This window comes from Pseudopodoces humilis, chromosome 5 (assembly GCF_049639895.1).
Source record: "Pseudopodoces humilis isolate 2021_Gansu_Grassland_sample_001 chromosome 5, ASM4963989v1, whole genome shotgun sequence".
Lineage (NCBI taxonomy): Eukaryota > Metazoa > Chordata > Aves > Passeriformes > Paridae > Pseudopodoces > Pseudopodoces humilis.
In genome coordinates, this window is record NC_142204.1 from 72,221,976 (window position 1) to 72,236,412 (window position 14,437).

General features: G+C 57.5%; 1 protein-coding gene across 2 annotated transcripts in view; it reads left to right on the forward strand.

The window, feature by feature from the left end:
* SHANK3 (SH3 and multiple ankyrin repeat domains 3) overlaps positions 1–14,437 on the forward strand; it is a 158,855-nt gene that overhangs the window by 7,530 nt on the left and 136,888 nt on the right. For both annotated transcript variants that reach the window (XM_088054770.1, XM_088054771.1), the window contains exon 2: positions 6,369–6,415. The gene's annotated coding sequence lies outside the window, so the exon portion shown is untranslated. The remainder of the gene's footprint in view (positions 1–6,368; positions 6,416–14,437) is intronic.

Consider the following 14,437-nt stretch of genomic DNA (forward strand, 5'->3'; position numbering starts at 1 on the left):
CTGGCATGTGGCTCGGTGACACTGGTGTAGCTTGGTGCCACCGGAACGGTTTGGTGACACCGGGCTGGCCCTGGCATGATCGGTGCAGCTCGGTGGCACCAGGGTGGCCCTGGTGTGTGGCTTGGTGACACCGGGGCGGTTTGGTGACACCAGGGTGGCCCCATTTTGTGGCTCGGTGACACCAGGGTGGCTCGGTGACACTGGGACAGTTCAGTGACACCAGGCTGGCCCTGGTGTGTGGCTCGGTGACACCGGTGTAGCTTAGTGACACTGGGGTGGGCTCAGTGACACCGGGGCAGTTTGGTGACACAGGTGTTTGGCTCAGTGACACTGGTGTGTGCCTTGGTGACACCAGGGTGTGGATTGGTGACACTGTGGTGGCTCAGTGACACTGGTGTGTGCCTCGGTGACACCGGGGTGTGGCTTGGTGACACCGGGGTGGCTCAGTGACACCGGGGTGGGCTCAGTGACACCGGGGCAGTTTGGTGACACTGGGCTGGCCCTGGTGTGTGGCTCGGTGACACTGTGGTGGCTCAGTGCCACTGGGGTGTGCCTCGGTGACACCAGGGTGTGGTTTGGTGACACCAGTGTTTGGCTCAGTGCCACTGGGGTGTGCCTCGGTGACACCAGGGTGTGGCTCAGTGACACCAGTGTTTGGCTCAGTGACACCGGGGCAGTTTGGTGACACTGGGGTGGCTCAGTGACACCAGGGTGGTTCGGTGACACTGGGGTGGCCCTGGTGTGTGGTTCGGTGACACTGGTGTAGCTCGGGGACACTGGGGTGTGCCTTGGTGACACCAGGGTGAGGCTCAGTGACACCGGGGCAGTTTGGTGACACCGGGGTGGCTCAGTGACACTGGGGCAGTTTGGTGACACTGGGGTGGCCCTGGTGTGTGGCTCGGTGACACTGGGGTGACTCAGTGACACCGGGGAGGTTTGGTGACACCGGTGTTTGGCTCGGTGACACTTGGGTGTACCTTGGTGACACCAGGGTGGCTCAGGGACACCGGGGCGGTGTCACCCCTGAGCATGGCCAGCACAGCCCTGGCTGGATGGGGACGCTGCCTTGGGGGCTCTTTCCCAGAAAGTCTCAGAATCCCAGAATTCCAGAATCCCAGAATCCAGGATCCCAGAACCCCCAAATCCCAGAATCCGGAATCCCAGAACACCCAAATCCCAGAATCCCAGAATCCAGGATCCCAGGACCCCCAAATCCCAGAATCCCAGAACACCCAAATCCCAGAACCCCAGATTCCAGAACCCACAAATCCCAGAATCTCAGAACCCCAGATCCCAGAATCCAGGATCCCAGAACCCCCAAATCCCAGAATCCCAGAATCCAGGATCCCAGGACCCCAAACCCCCAAATCCCAGAACCTCAAATCCCAGATTTCAGGACCCCAGAACCCCCAAATCCCAGAACCCCAAATCCCAGATTCCAGAATCCCAGAACCCCCAAATCCCAGAACCTCAAATCCCAGATTCCAGAATCCCAGAACCTCAAATCCCAGAATCCCAGAATTTATTTTGGAAAATCCCTCCAAGGCCACCGAGCCCAAGCCGCGCCCGCTCCCCACCTTTTCCCCAGCCCCGAGCGCCACATCCGGGAATTCCCGGGAATTCCCATTCCAAATTCCAGTGGAATTCCCACTCCAGGATTCTCCCTCCAGAAGAACCAAGATGGGTTCGGATTCGGGGCACGGAAAACCCCAAAAGCTCCGGCTCCCTCCTCCCCGCATCCCTTGGGAAGGGCTGGCATTCCTGCCTTTTTTTTTTTTTGGGAATGATTTCAACTTCCAGGCCTGGAATTTCTCTGCTTTTTCTGGAAGCCCTCAGGGGAGCGGGAAGAATGGCCGGAAGCTCCGTTGTTCCCTCCTGGAGGAAGCGCTGCCCTTCCCGGCCCCGCCGCCGCGGCCTTGGAATAATTCCCAGCTGGAAAAGGGATTCCAGCATCCCGGGAATCTGAGAGCCGCGTCCTTTCCCTGGTGTTTCCCGATCCTTTGGAGGATCCCGTTGGATCTCGGGGATTTTTCCCGATTTTTTCCGGGGTCCATGGATGAGTTTGGTTTTCCCAGAAAATCTGGGCTCGGTTTGTTTGGTTTCCCGGGAATTCCCCGCGTTTCCAGAGCTCCTGGAATGGTTTTGTCCCTTTTTTTGGGGGTGTTCCCGGAGTTCTGGGATGGATCCGTGAGAATCCCACCGAGATCTCCCTGAGCGTTCCCGACATTCCCGAGGTGTCTCCAGCTGGGATCGTGTCACCCTCGGGAGGTGCTGGGGAAAGGAAAACCGGAAAAAAAATGGGAATTTCTGGGCGAGAGGCTTAAAGATGGAAAAGGCGGGATCGCCGTGTGGGAAAAGGAGGAATTCCAGCCTCCCTGGAGCTGTTCCTGCCGGGATGAGCAAGGTCCCTGTGGATCCATGGACAGCAGGATCCTCGGGAATGGGAGGGTTGGGATGGGAATGAGAATTCCAGGATCCTTTGGGAATGTCAGGGTTGGAATGGGAATGAGAATCCCAAAACCCAGAATCGTTTGGGATTGTGAGGGTTGGGACAGGGATGAGAATCCCAGGATCCTCGGGAATGTGAATGTGAGGATTGGGATGGGAACAAGAATCCCAGGATCCAGGATCCTTGGGAATGTGAGGATTGGGATGGGAATGAGAATCCCTGGCAGGATCCAGGATCCTTTGGGAATGTCAGGGTTGGGATGGGAATGAGAATCCCAGGATCCAGGATCCTTTGGGAATGTCAGGGTTGGGATGGGAATGAGAATCCCAGGATCCTTTGGGAATGTGAATGTGAGGGTTGGGATGGGAATGAGAATCCCAAAACCCAGAATCCTTTGGGAATGTGAGGATTGGGATGGGAACAGGAGTCCCAGGATCCTCAGGAATGTCAGGGCTGGGATCCAGCCTGGATCCATCCCAGCTCACCAGCATCCCTCATTCCCTGGGCCGAGCTGAATTCCTTGGAGCCGAGAATCAGCTCCGGAATCGCCTCCCCGGCCCCTCTGGAATGGCGGGACGCGCATTCCCAGGCCTGGAATTCCAGCCGGGCCTCACCGGAGAGCTGAGGACGGGCTGGAAAGACCCGGGATGAGCCGGAAAATCCCTCCCGGAGCCGGGATGACCTCCAGAGCCACCCCGGGGGGCGCCTCAGCCTCCGGAACCTCTGGATCCGGCTGGGAATTGGCTCCTTGGAGCTTCCTGCCAGGCCGGGAAGCGTTTCCTCTCCCTTCGTGCCGGATCCCGTGGGATTTTCCGCTCCTCCTCAGGATATCCCGGCTCTTATCCCGCTCCCCTCTCATTTATCCCATCCCAAGGTGGCGATTCCGCCTTTTTCTCCTCATTCCTGCCAGTTTTCCTCGCCCTTCGACCGCTCTTCCCTCGCGTTTTGGCCTTTCCTGGGATTTGTTGTTTTATGGGAAGCACCCAAGCTCGGGGTGGGAGGCCCAGAGTTGTTCCCTGTCCTTTCCAGGCTGGAAAATCCAGGATTTTGGGATGTTCCCGGTGGGATGGAGGCAGTGGGGGTTGGTTTTCCTCATCCTCAAACCAGAGGAGCTCGGATATCTCCATTCCCTGGATATTCCCGGGAATCTCAAGGCCAATTCTTGTAGGTCCTACACAAATCCCAAAAATGTCCCCCTGGAGCCTCTCCGGCGGCAGCTGCGTCCGCTCCAAACCCTCGGGAATTTCGCCAGCGTTTTTCCGCCGCTTTTCCAGGTGCAGGAAAGAGGAGACCTTGGGAAACATTCCCAGGATTTGGGCCGGACACCCACGTGGCGCTCCAGGAGTTTTGGGGCACAAAGGGCAGCCTGGGCAAGGCCCTTTTCCCGCTTTTTTCCCGCTTTTTTCCTGCTTTTTCCCACTTTTTCCCCCCCTTCCCCCCCCTTCCCGGCTCCCAGCAGCTGCGGAGCTCCGAGAATTCCCAAGCCATGCATTTTTAATTCCCGGAGAAGCAGCAGCCATTTCAACGCTCGCCCGGAGCGGAGCTTTCCCGAGCGGTGCCGGAGGCTCCCTGGATGAGCTGTTCCCATTCCCCGGATGCTCTTCCTGAAATTCCGGGCTGGAGGTGGGAGCAGGCCCCGAGGAGGAAGGAAAAGGGGTGATCCCGAGTGGGGGGGTTTGGGAATGAGCCGGGAATGAGACCTGGACATGGCCTGGGAGAGGGGAATGGGAAAGGTGGAGGATCCTGGTGATCTGGAGTGGGAAAAGTGCAGGATCCCAGTGATCCATGCTGGGAAAAGTGGAGGATCCCAGTTTTCCAGAGTGGGAAAAGTGGAGGATCCCAGTGATCTGGGTGGGAAAAGTGCTGGAGGATCCCAGTGATCTGGAGTGGGAAATGTGCAGGATCCCACTGATCCAGAGTGGGAAAAGTGGAGGATCCCAGTTTTCCAGAGTGGGAAAAGTGGAGGATCCCACTGATCTGGAGTGGGAAAGGTGGAGGATCCCACTGATCTGGACTGGGAAAAGTGTAGGATCCCAGTGATTCAGGCTGGGAAAAATGGAGGATCCCGGTGATCTGGACTGGGAAAAGTGCAGGATCCCACTGATCCAGAGTGGGAAAAGTGGAGGATCCCAGTTTTCCAGAGTGGGAAAAGTGGAGGATCCCACTGATCTGGACTGGGAAAAGTGAAGGATCCCACTGATCTGGACTGGGAAAAGTGTAGGATCCCAGTGATTCAGGCTGGGAAAAATGGAGGATCCCGGTGATCTGGACTGGGAAAAGTGCAGGATCCCACTGATCCAGAGTGGGAAAAGTGGAGGATCCCAGTTTTCCAGAGTGGGAAAAGTGGAGGATCCCACTGATCTGGACTGGGAAAAGTGCAGGATCCCAGTGATCCATGCTGGGAAAAGTGGAGGATCCCACTGATCTGGACTGGGAAAAGTGGAGGATCCCACTGATCTGGACTGGGAAAAGTGAAGGATCCCAGTGATCCGGAGTGGGAAATGTGCAGGATTCCAATTTTCCAGAGTGGGAAAGGTGCAGGATCCCAGTGATATGGACTGGGAAATGTGCAGGATCCCAGTGATCCATGCTGGGAAATGTGCAGGATCCCAGTGATCTGGACTGGGAAATGTGCAGGATTCCAGTGATCTGGACTGGGAAATGTGCAGGATTCCAGTGATCTGGACTGGGAAATGTGCAGGATTCCAGTGATCTGGACTGGGAAATGTGCAGGATTCCAGTGATCTGGACTGGGAAATGTGCAGGATCCCAGTGATCCATGCTGGGAAAAGTGCTGGAGGTTCCAACTGATCTGGAGTGGGAAAAGTGGAGGATCCCATTGATCTGGGTTGGAAAAGTGGAGAATTCCACTGATCCAGGTGGGAAAAGTGCTGGAGGATCCCAGTGATCCATGCTGAGGAATGTGCAGGATCCCAGTTTTCCAGAGTGGGAAAAGTGCAGGATCCCAGTGATCCGGAGTGGGAAAGTGCAGGATCCCAGTGATCCATGCTGGGAAAAGTGGAGGATCCCAGTGATCTGGACTGGGAAATGTGCAGGATCCCGGTGATCCATGGTGGGAAAAGTGGAGGATCCCAGTGATCTGGTCTGGGAAAAGTAGAGGATCCCAGTGATCTGGGTTGGAAAAGTGGAGAATTCCACTGATCCAGACTGGGAAAAGTGGACGATCCCAGTGATCCAGACTGGGAAAAGTGGAGGATCCCAGTGATCCATGGTGGGAAAAGTGGAGGATCCCAGTGATCCGGAGTGGGAAAAGTGAAGGATCCCAGTGATCTGGTCTGGGAAAAGTGGAGGATCCCAGTGATCCATGGTGGGAAAAGTGGAGGATCCCAGTGATCTGGACTGGGAAAAGTGCAGGATTCCAGTTTTCCAGAGTGGGAAAGGTGGAGGATCCCAATGATCCAGGATGGAAAAAGTGCTGGAGGATACCACTGATCTGGATGGGAAAAATGGAGGATCCCACTGATTGAGGGTGGGAAAAGTGGAGGATCACTGGGATCCGGAGTAGGAAAAGTGGAAGATCCCATTGGAGGATCCCAGTGATCCAGGGTGGGAAAGGTGGAGGATTCTTGGGATAAGGACTGGTTTGTGTGGCAGGAATTCCTGGGATAAGGATGGGTTCGTGTGGTGGGAATTCTCGGGACAAGGATTTGCTCCCGTGGCGGGAATTTTTGGGATAAGGATGAGTTCCTGTGTTGGGAATTCTCAGGGCCTGGAATTTTCCTTGTGAATCCAGAGTCGACCTTCCCTGTCCCTGCTGTGACTTCTCTGGGAATTCTCCCATTCCCACCCTCCTGCCATGGCAGGGATGCATTCCCAACATTCCCAGGAATTCCCAACATTCCCAGGAATTCCCAACATTCCCAGGAATTCCCTGACGTGTCCCGCTCTGTCCCCGCAGGTGGATGAGGAGGGAGCGCTGTGAGCCCTGCCCGTGACACATTCCAGGTAAGCTTTTCCCTGGGATCTCCGGGAATGTGGGTTGGGAATGAGGGATCCAGCCGGGAAACTGGTCCAGGAATGGGAATGGGGAAAACTGGGAAAGGCTGGAAAAGGCTGGAAAAGCCTGGAAACTGGGAAGGGCTGGAAAGGCTCAGACTGGTCTGTGCAGACAGGAACGGGAATGGAAAAAGTTGGGAAAGGCTGGAAAAAGCTGGAAAAGGCTGGAAAACTGGGAAAGGCTGGAAGGGCTCAGAGCGATCCCTGTGGGAAGGAACGGGAATGGGAAACGTTGGGAAAGGCTGGGAAAAACTGGGAAAGGCTGGAAAAGGCTGGAAAACTGGGAAAGGCTGGAAGGGCTCAGAGCGATCCCTGTGGGAAGGAACGGGAATGGGAAACGTTGGGAAAGGCTGGGAAAAACTGGGAAAGGCTGGAAAAACTGGAAAAAGCTGGGAAAGGCTCCACCAGAGCCATTCCCAGCAATTCCCAGCAATTCCCGGCCATTCCCGACTATTCCCAGCCCCATTTTGCCGCTCTGGGTGCTGCAGGCGCTTCCCTGCCGGCTGGGAATGTGGGAATGTGGGAATGTGGGAATGTGGGAATGTGGGAATGTGGGAATGTGGGAGCTTTCCCAAGCTGTTCTCCCGCTGGAATGCGCGTCTGGAGTCTCCAGCTGGTGCCAGACTCGCAGGATCGGGAATGGCGCCGTTCCCCGATTCCCGGGATTTCCCCCTGGCTCCTGGAATTTCTCTGTGATTCCTGGAATTTTTATGTGATTCCTGGAATTTTTATGCGATTCCTTCAATTTCTCCCCGATTCCCAGGATTTCTCCCTGATTCCCTGAATTTCTCCCTATTCCTGGAATTTCTCCATGATTCCCAGATTTTCTCCACGATTCCTGGAATTTCTCTGTGATTCCGGTGATTTCTTTGTGATTCCAGGAATTTCTCCCTGATTCCCAGAATTTCTCTCTGATTCCTGGAATTTATCCGTGATTCCCAGAATTTCTCTGTAATTCCAGGAATTTCTCCCCGATTCCCAGAATTTCTCTCTGATTCCTGGAATTTTGCAGCAGTTCCTGGAATCTTTCCATGATTCCTGTGATTTCTCCGTGATTCCCAGGATTTCTCCCCAATTCTTGGGATTTTGCAGCAATTCCCAGGATTTCTTCCCGATTCCTGGAATTTCTCCCCAGTTCCTGGAATTTCTTCCTGATTCCTGGAGTTTCTCCACGATTCCCAGAATTCCTCCCCAATTCCCAGGAATTCCTTCACAATTCCCGGATTTTCTCTGTGATTCCCAGATTTTTCCCGGTTTTTCCCGGGCTGGCAGGACACACTGGCCCTGATTAGCGTCACCATCCCAACTATTTCACCCCAATTCCCAGAATTTCTCCGCGATTCCCGTAATTCCTCCATGATTCCCATAATTCCTCCACAATTCCTGGAATTCCTCCACGATTCCCAGATTTTTCCCTGTTTTTCCCAGGCTGGCAGGGGGGGACACTCTGGACCCAATTAGCGTCACCATCCCAACTATTTCACCCCAATTCCGTGAATTCCTCCGTGATTCCCGTAATTCCTCCGCGATTCCCGTAATTCCTCCGCGATTCCCAGATTTTTCCCGGTTTTTCCCGGTTTTTCCCGGGCTGGCAGGGGGGGACACTGGCCCTGATTAGCGGCTCCATCCCAGACGAGCAGATGGAGCGCGGCTGATCCCGATTAACGGGGCCGGGCCCGGGGGGGGGCAGGTCGGCTCCGGGATTTCTCCAGGATGTTTTTCCCGGCTGGAAAACAGCCTGGAACCGGCTCTGGATAGCTCCAACCCCTCCGTCAGCACCGAATTCCCGGGAATAGGTGAGATCCCAATCCCGGGATGAGCTCTGGCGGGAATTGCATCCAGGTGGTTTCAGGGATTCCTGGGGATTCCCGGTTTTTTGGGATTCTGGGACACATCCCGGGCTCTTCCCGGGGCTCTCCTGGCTGGGAAGAGCGGGATTTCCTGGGATGAGAGCGGGAATTGCGGGATTTGAGTGTTCCCGGTGGGATTTGGGAGCTCCGGCCTTGCTCCTGTCCCGATCCATGGGAATGCTCCGGCCGGGAGCTGCTGGGGGCCTGGGATGGGAGGGGCTGTTCCTGTCCAGGGAATGTGGGATCCCCGGGATCTGTGGGATCCCCGGGATTTGTGGGATCCCCAGGATTTGTGGGATCCCCGGGATCTGTGGGATCCCCAGGATTTGTGGGATCCCCGGGATCTGTGGGATCCCCTGGATCTGTGGGATCCCCGGGATTTGTGGGATCCGGGAAGGCTCTGACTCCCTGCTCGGCTCCTGGTGGGATTTTTTCCTGTCCTGGAAAGGGAGAGCTCTGTCCCCTCTGTCCCCTCTGTCCCCTCTGTCCCTGTGTCCCTGTGTCCCTCTGTCCCCCTGTCCCTCTGTCCCTCTGTCCCTCTGTCCCCTCTGTCCCCTCTGTCCCTCTGTCCCTCTGTCCCCCTGTCCCTCTGTCCCCCTGTCCCCCTGTCCCTCTGTCTCTGTCCCCCTGTCCCTCTGTCCCTGTCCCCCTGTCCCTCTGTCCCTCTGTCCCTCTGTCCCTCTGTCCCTCTGTCCCTCTGTCCCCCTGTCCCTCTGTCCCTCTGTCTCTGTCCCCCTGTCCCTCTGTCCCTGTCCCTCTGTCCCTCTGTCCCTCTGTCCCCCTGTCCCTCTGTCCCCCTGTCCCTCTGTCCCTGTCCCCCTGTCCCTCTGTCCCCCTGTCCCTCTGTCCCCCTGTCCCTCTGTCCCTGTCCCTCTGTCCCCCTGTCCCTCTGTCTCTGTCCCCCTGTCCCTCTGTCCCCCTGTCACTCTGTCCCTGTCCCTCTGTCCCTGTCCCTCTGTCCCTCTGTCCCTCTGTCCCTGGTCCCTCTGTCCCTCTGTCCCTCTGTCCCCCTGTCCCTCTGTCCCTCTGTCCCTCTGTCCCTCTGTCCCCCTGTCCCCCTGTCCCTCTGTCCCTCTGTCCCTCTGTCCCTCTGTCCCCCTGTCCCCCTGTCCCTCTGTCTCTGTCCCTCTGTCCCTCTGTCCCTCTGTCCCTGTCCCTCTGTCCCCCTGTCCCTGTCCCTCTGTCCCCCTGTCCCTCTGTCCCTGTCCCTCTGTCCCTCTGTCCCTCTGTCCCCCTGTACCCCTGTCCCTCTGTCCCTCTGTCCCTGTCCCTCTGTCCCTCTGTCCCCTCTGTCCCCTCTGTCCCTGTGTCCCTGTGTCCCTCTGTCCCCCTGTCCCTCTGTCCCTGTCCCCCTGTCCCTCTGTCCCTGTCCCTCTGTCCCTTTGTCTCTGTCCCTCTGTCCCTCTGTCCCTCTGTCCCCCTGTCCCCCTGTCCCTCTGTCCCTCTGTCTCTGTCCCTCTGTCCCTCTGTCCCTCTATCCCCCTGTCCCTCTGTCCCCCTGTCCCTCTGTCCCTGTCCCTCTGTCCCCCTGTCTCCCTGTCCCCCTGTCCCTCTGTCCCTCTGTCCCTCTGTCCCCCTGTCCCTGTCCCTCTGTCCCCCTGTCCCCCTGTCACTCTGTCCCTGTCCCTCTGTCCCTCTGTCCCTCTGTCCCCCTGTCCCTGTCCCTCTGTCCCCCTGTCCCTCTGTCCCTCTGTCCCTGTCCCTCTGTCCCTCTGTCCCTCTGTCCCTCTGTCCCTCTGTCCCTCTGTCCCTGTCACTCTATCCCTCTGTCCCCCTGTCCCTCTGTCCCTCTGTCCCCCTGTCCCTCTGTCCCTCTGTCCCTCTGTCCCTGTCCCTCTGTCCCCGTGCTCAGGTCCCGCCGGTGCCGCTGCGGTTTCCATGGGGACGGTGCCGGGAATGTTCCCATGGATACGGAGCTGGAGCGGGATGGGAGCCCCCGATCCCGAGGGGCCATTCCCGATCCCGAGGGGCCCTTCCCGATCCCGAGGGGCCCTTCCCGATCCCGAGGGGCCCTTCCCGATCCCGAGGGGCCATTCCCGATCCCGAGGGGCCCTTCCCGATCCCGAGGGGCCCTTCCCGATCCACAGGAGCCATTCCCGATCCACAGGAGCCATTCCCGATCCACAGGAGCCATTCCCGATCCACAGGAGCCATTCCCGATCCACAGGAGCCATTCCCGATCCACAGGAGCCATTCCCGATCCACAGGAGCCATTCCCAATCCCTGCCCTGTCCCCAAATCTGTCCTGTCCCAAACCTCCTTCCTGTCCCCAAATCTGTGCCCTGTCCCCAAACTTCATTTCTGTCCCCGAATCCCTGCTGTGTCCCCAAATCTGTCCTGTCCCCAAATCTGCCCTGTCCCCAAATCCTCTCTCCTGTCACCCAGACCTCCCCAGATCTATGTCCTGTCCCCAAATCCTCTCTCCTGTCCCCAAATCTGTGTCCTGTCCCCAAATCTGTGTCCTGTCCCCAAATCCTCTCTCCTGTCCCCAAATCTCTGTCCCCTTTCCCTCTCCTGTCCCCAAATCCATCCCCAACCTTCCTTCCTGTCCCCAAATCCCTGCCCTGTCCCCAGATCTGCCGTCCCCAAATCCTTGTCCTGTTCCCCAGACCTCCTTCCTGTCCCCAAATCTGTGCCCTGTCCCCAAATCTGTCCTGTCCTGTCCCCAAATCCCTGCTGTGTCCCCAAATCTGTCCTGTCCCCAAATCCTCTCCTATCCCCATTCCCTGTCCTGTCCCCAAATCCCTGCCCTGTTCCCAAATCCTCTCTCCTGTCCCCAAACCTCCCTCCTGTCCCCAAATCTGTCCCCAGATCTCTCCTGTCCCCAAATCTGTCCCCAAATCTGTCCTGTCCCCAAATCTGCAGTCCCCAAACCTCCCTCCTGTCCCCAAATCTCTCCTGTCCCCAAATCTGTCCCCAAATCTCTCCTGTCCCCAAATCTGTCCCCAAATCTCTCCTGTCCCCAAATCCCTCTCCTGTCCCCAAATCTTTCCTGTCCCCAAAACCTCTCTCCTGTCCTCAGATCTGTCCCCAAATCCCTCTCCTGTCCCCAAATCTGTCCCCAAATCCCTCTCCTGTCCCCAGATCTGTCCCCAAATCCCTCTCCTGTCCCCAAATCCCTGCCCTGTCCCCAAATCCCTCTCCTGTCCCCAAATCCCTGCCCTGTCCCCAAATCCCTCTCCTGTCCCCAAATCTGTCCCCAAATCCCTCCCCTGTCCCCAAATCTGTCCCCAAATCCCTCTCCTGTCCCCAAATCTGTCCCCAAATCCCTCTCCTGTCCCCAAATCTGTCCCCAAATCCCTCTCCTGTCCCCAAATCTGTCCCCAAATCCCTCTCCTGTCCCCAAATCTGTCCCCAAATCCCTCTCCTGTCCCCAAATCCCTCTCCTGTCCCCAGACCTCTCTCCAGGGGCTGGCACAGCCGGGAATTTGGGGATTTTGCGGCACCAGACTCTGGGGTCATCCCGGAAGGGCCGGGCAGGGCCGGAGCAGCTCTGCCGGGAAAATCGGGAATGTTCAGCCGGGAGCTCTGGGCTGACCTAATTTCGGCTTCCCAGAAACTGCGGGAAAAAGGGAGAGGGAAAAATTCCAAAGGATTCCAAAGGACAGGACACAGGGAACGGCTCCAGATTGGGGAATTTGGGAAGGAATTCCCGGCTGGAATGGAATTCCCAGAGCCGCTGGGGCTGCCCCTGGATCCCAGGAATGTCCAAGGAAAGCTCGGAGCAGCCTGGGATGGTGGGATTGGAATGGGGTGGGATTGAAGGTCCCTGGATCCCATCCCAAACCATTCCGGGATTCTGGGATTTGGGATGCTCCGAATCCATCCCGAGGGATTTTTCTGGGAAATGGGGATGGGAAAGAGAGGGAAAGGGAAGGGAGAGCCTTGGTGGCTTCCTGAGATTGCAAGGGAAGCCCTTGGATCCCAAAATTTCTTGGAGAGGAGATGGATCCAATGTCAGGCTCTGGAGCCAGGCTGGGAGAGCTGGGAATGTTCTCCTGGAGAAGGGAAGGATCCAGGGAGAGCTTCCAGCACATTCCAGGGCCTGGAGGGGCTCTGGGAGAGCTGGAATTTGGGAAAGGCCTGGAGGGGCAGGAGCCAGGGAATGGCTCCAGATTGGAAAAGGGGAATTGGGGTGGGATTTGGGAATTCCCAGAGCAGCTGTGGCTGCCCCAAATCCCTGGAAGTGCCCCTGGATGGGGTTTGGATCATCCCGGGACAGCGGGAGGTGACCCTGAGCTGATTTTTAACGTCCCATCCCAAACCCTTCCGCAATTCCCGGATTCTATCCCAGAAATCCGCAAAATCCCAAGCAAAATCCCCCCAAAAAACCCTCCCTCGGGAATTCTGCCCTGTTGGGGGGCTCGGGGAATGTCCCTGTGCCGGACATTTGGGGACATTGCTGTCCCCCCCCCTGCGGTGTCCCCATGTCACCCTTGAATTCCCGGTGTCCCAGTGCCCCTGGAAAAGCGGGAGAGGGAAAATCGATGGAATTTCCCGGCAGGCGCTGGGGACGCTGCGGGGACGCTGCGGCCGCCCGAGGGTGATCGATGTCCCCGCGATGTCCCCGCGATGTCCCCGCGATGTCCCCGTGATGTCCCCGAGATGTCCCCGTGTCCTTGCACGGCGGGGACTCCAGGGAGGACAATCCTGATCCTGTCCCTGTCCCTTTTCCTGCTGCTTCTCCCTGTCCCTGTTCCTGTCCCGTCCCTGTCCCTGTCCCCTGTCCCTGTCCCTCCCTGTCCCTGTCCCCTGCTCCTGTCCCTGTCCCCTGTCCCTGTCCCCTGCTCCTGTCCCTCCTCCTACTCCTGTCCCTGTCGTTTTTCCTTTCTCATGATCCTGTCCCTGCTCCTGTCCCCATTCCTGTTCCTGTCCCTGCTCCTGTCCCCATTCCTGTCCCTGTCCCTGCTCCTGTCCCCATTCCTGTCCCTGTCCCTGCTCCTGTCCCTGCTCCTGTCCCCATTCCTGTCCCTGTCCCTGCTCCTGTCCCTGCTCCTGTCCCTGTCCCTGTCCCTGCTCCTGTCCCTGTCCCCTGTCCCCATTCCTGTCCCTGTCCCTGCTCCTGTCCCTGCTCCTGTCCCTGCTCCTGTCCCTGTTCCTGTCCCTGTTCCTGTTCCTGTCCCTGTTCCTGTCCCTGCTCCTGTCCCTGTCCCTGTCCCTGCTCCTGTCCCTGTCCCCTGTCCCCATTCCTGTCCCTGTCCCTTTTCCTTTCTCCTGCTCCTGTCCCTCTCCATTTTCCTGCTCTTTCTCCCTGTCCCCTTTTCCTGTCCCCTTTTCCTGTCCCCTTTTCCTGTCCCCGTTCCTGTCCCCACACTGTCCCCATTCCTGTCCCCTTTTCCTGTCCCTGTTCCTGTCCCCGTTCCTGTCCCCATAATGTCCCTGTTCCTGTCCCCACACTGTCCCCATTCCTGTCCCCACACTGTCCCTGTCCCTTTTCCCGCTCCTTCCCCCTTTCCTGCCCCTTTTCTTCTCTCTGCTCCTGTCCCTGTCCCTGTCCCTTCTCCTGTCCCATCCCATGGATCCCATGGATCCCATGGATCCCATCCCATGGATCCCATGGATCCCATCCCATCCCTGTCCCTGTCCCATCCCTGTTCCCAAGTGGCATTCTCACAACATTCCCAAGGGACGTTCCCAAGGGACATTCCCAAGGGACATTCCCAAGTGACATTCCCGAGCCTTCCCAGGGAGGGATTGGATCCCTGATCCTTCCAGGATCCCAGATCTTTCCAGCATCCCTGATCCTTCCAGGATCCCAGATCTTTCCAGCATCCCTGATCCTTCCAGGATCCCAGATCTTTCCAAGAGAGCCTTTGGCTCCTCTGAGAATTCCCGGAGTGAGTTTGGCCCCCAGATTCTTCCAGGTTTGGATCCCTGATCCTTCTGGATCCCCGATCCTTCCAGGTTTGGATCCCAGATCTTTCCAGGCTCCCTGATCCTTCCAAGATCCCTGATCCTTCAAGGGAGGCTTCAGCTCCCCTGATCCTTCCAGTGAAGGGATTGGATCCCTGATCCTTCCAGGTTTGGATCCCTGATCCTTCCAGGAAAGGGATTGGATCCCTGATCCTTCCAGGTTTGGATCCCTGATCCTTCCAGGTTTGGATCCCTGATCGTTCCAGGT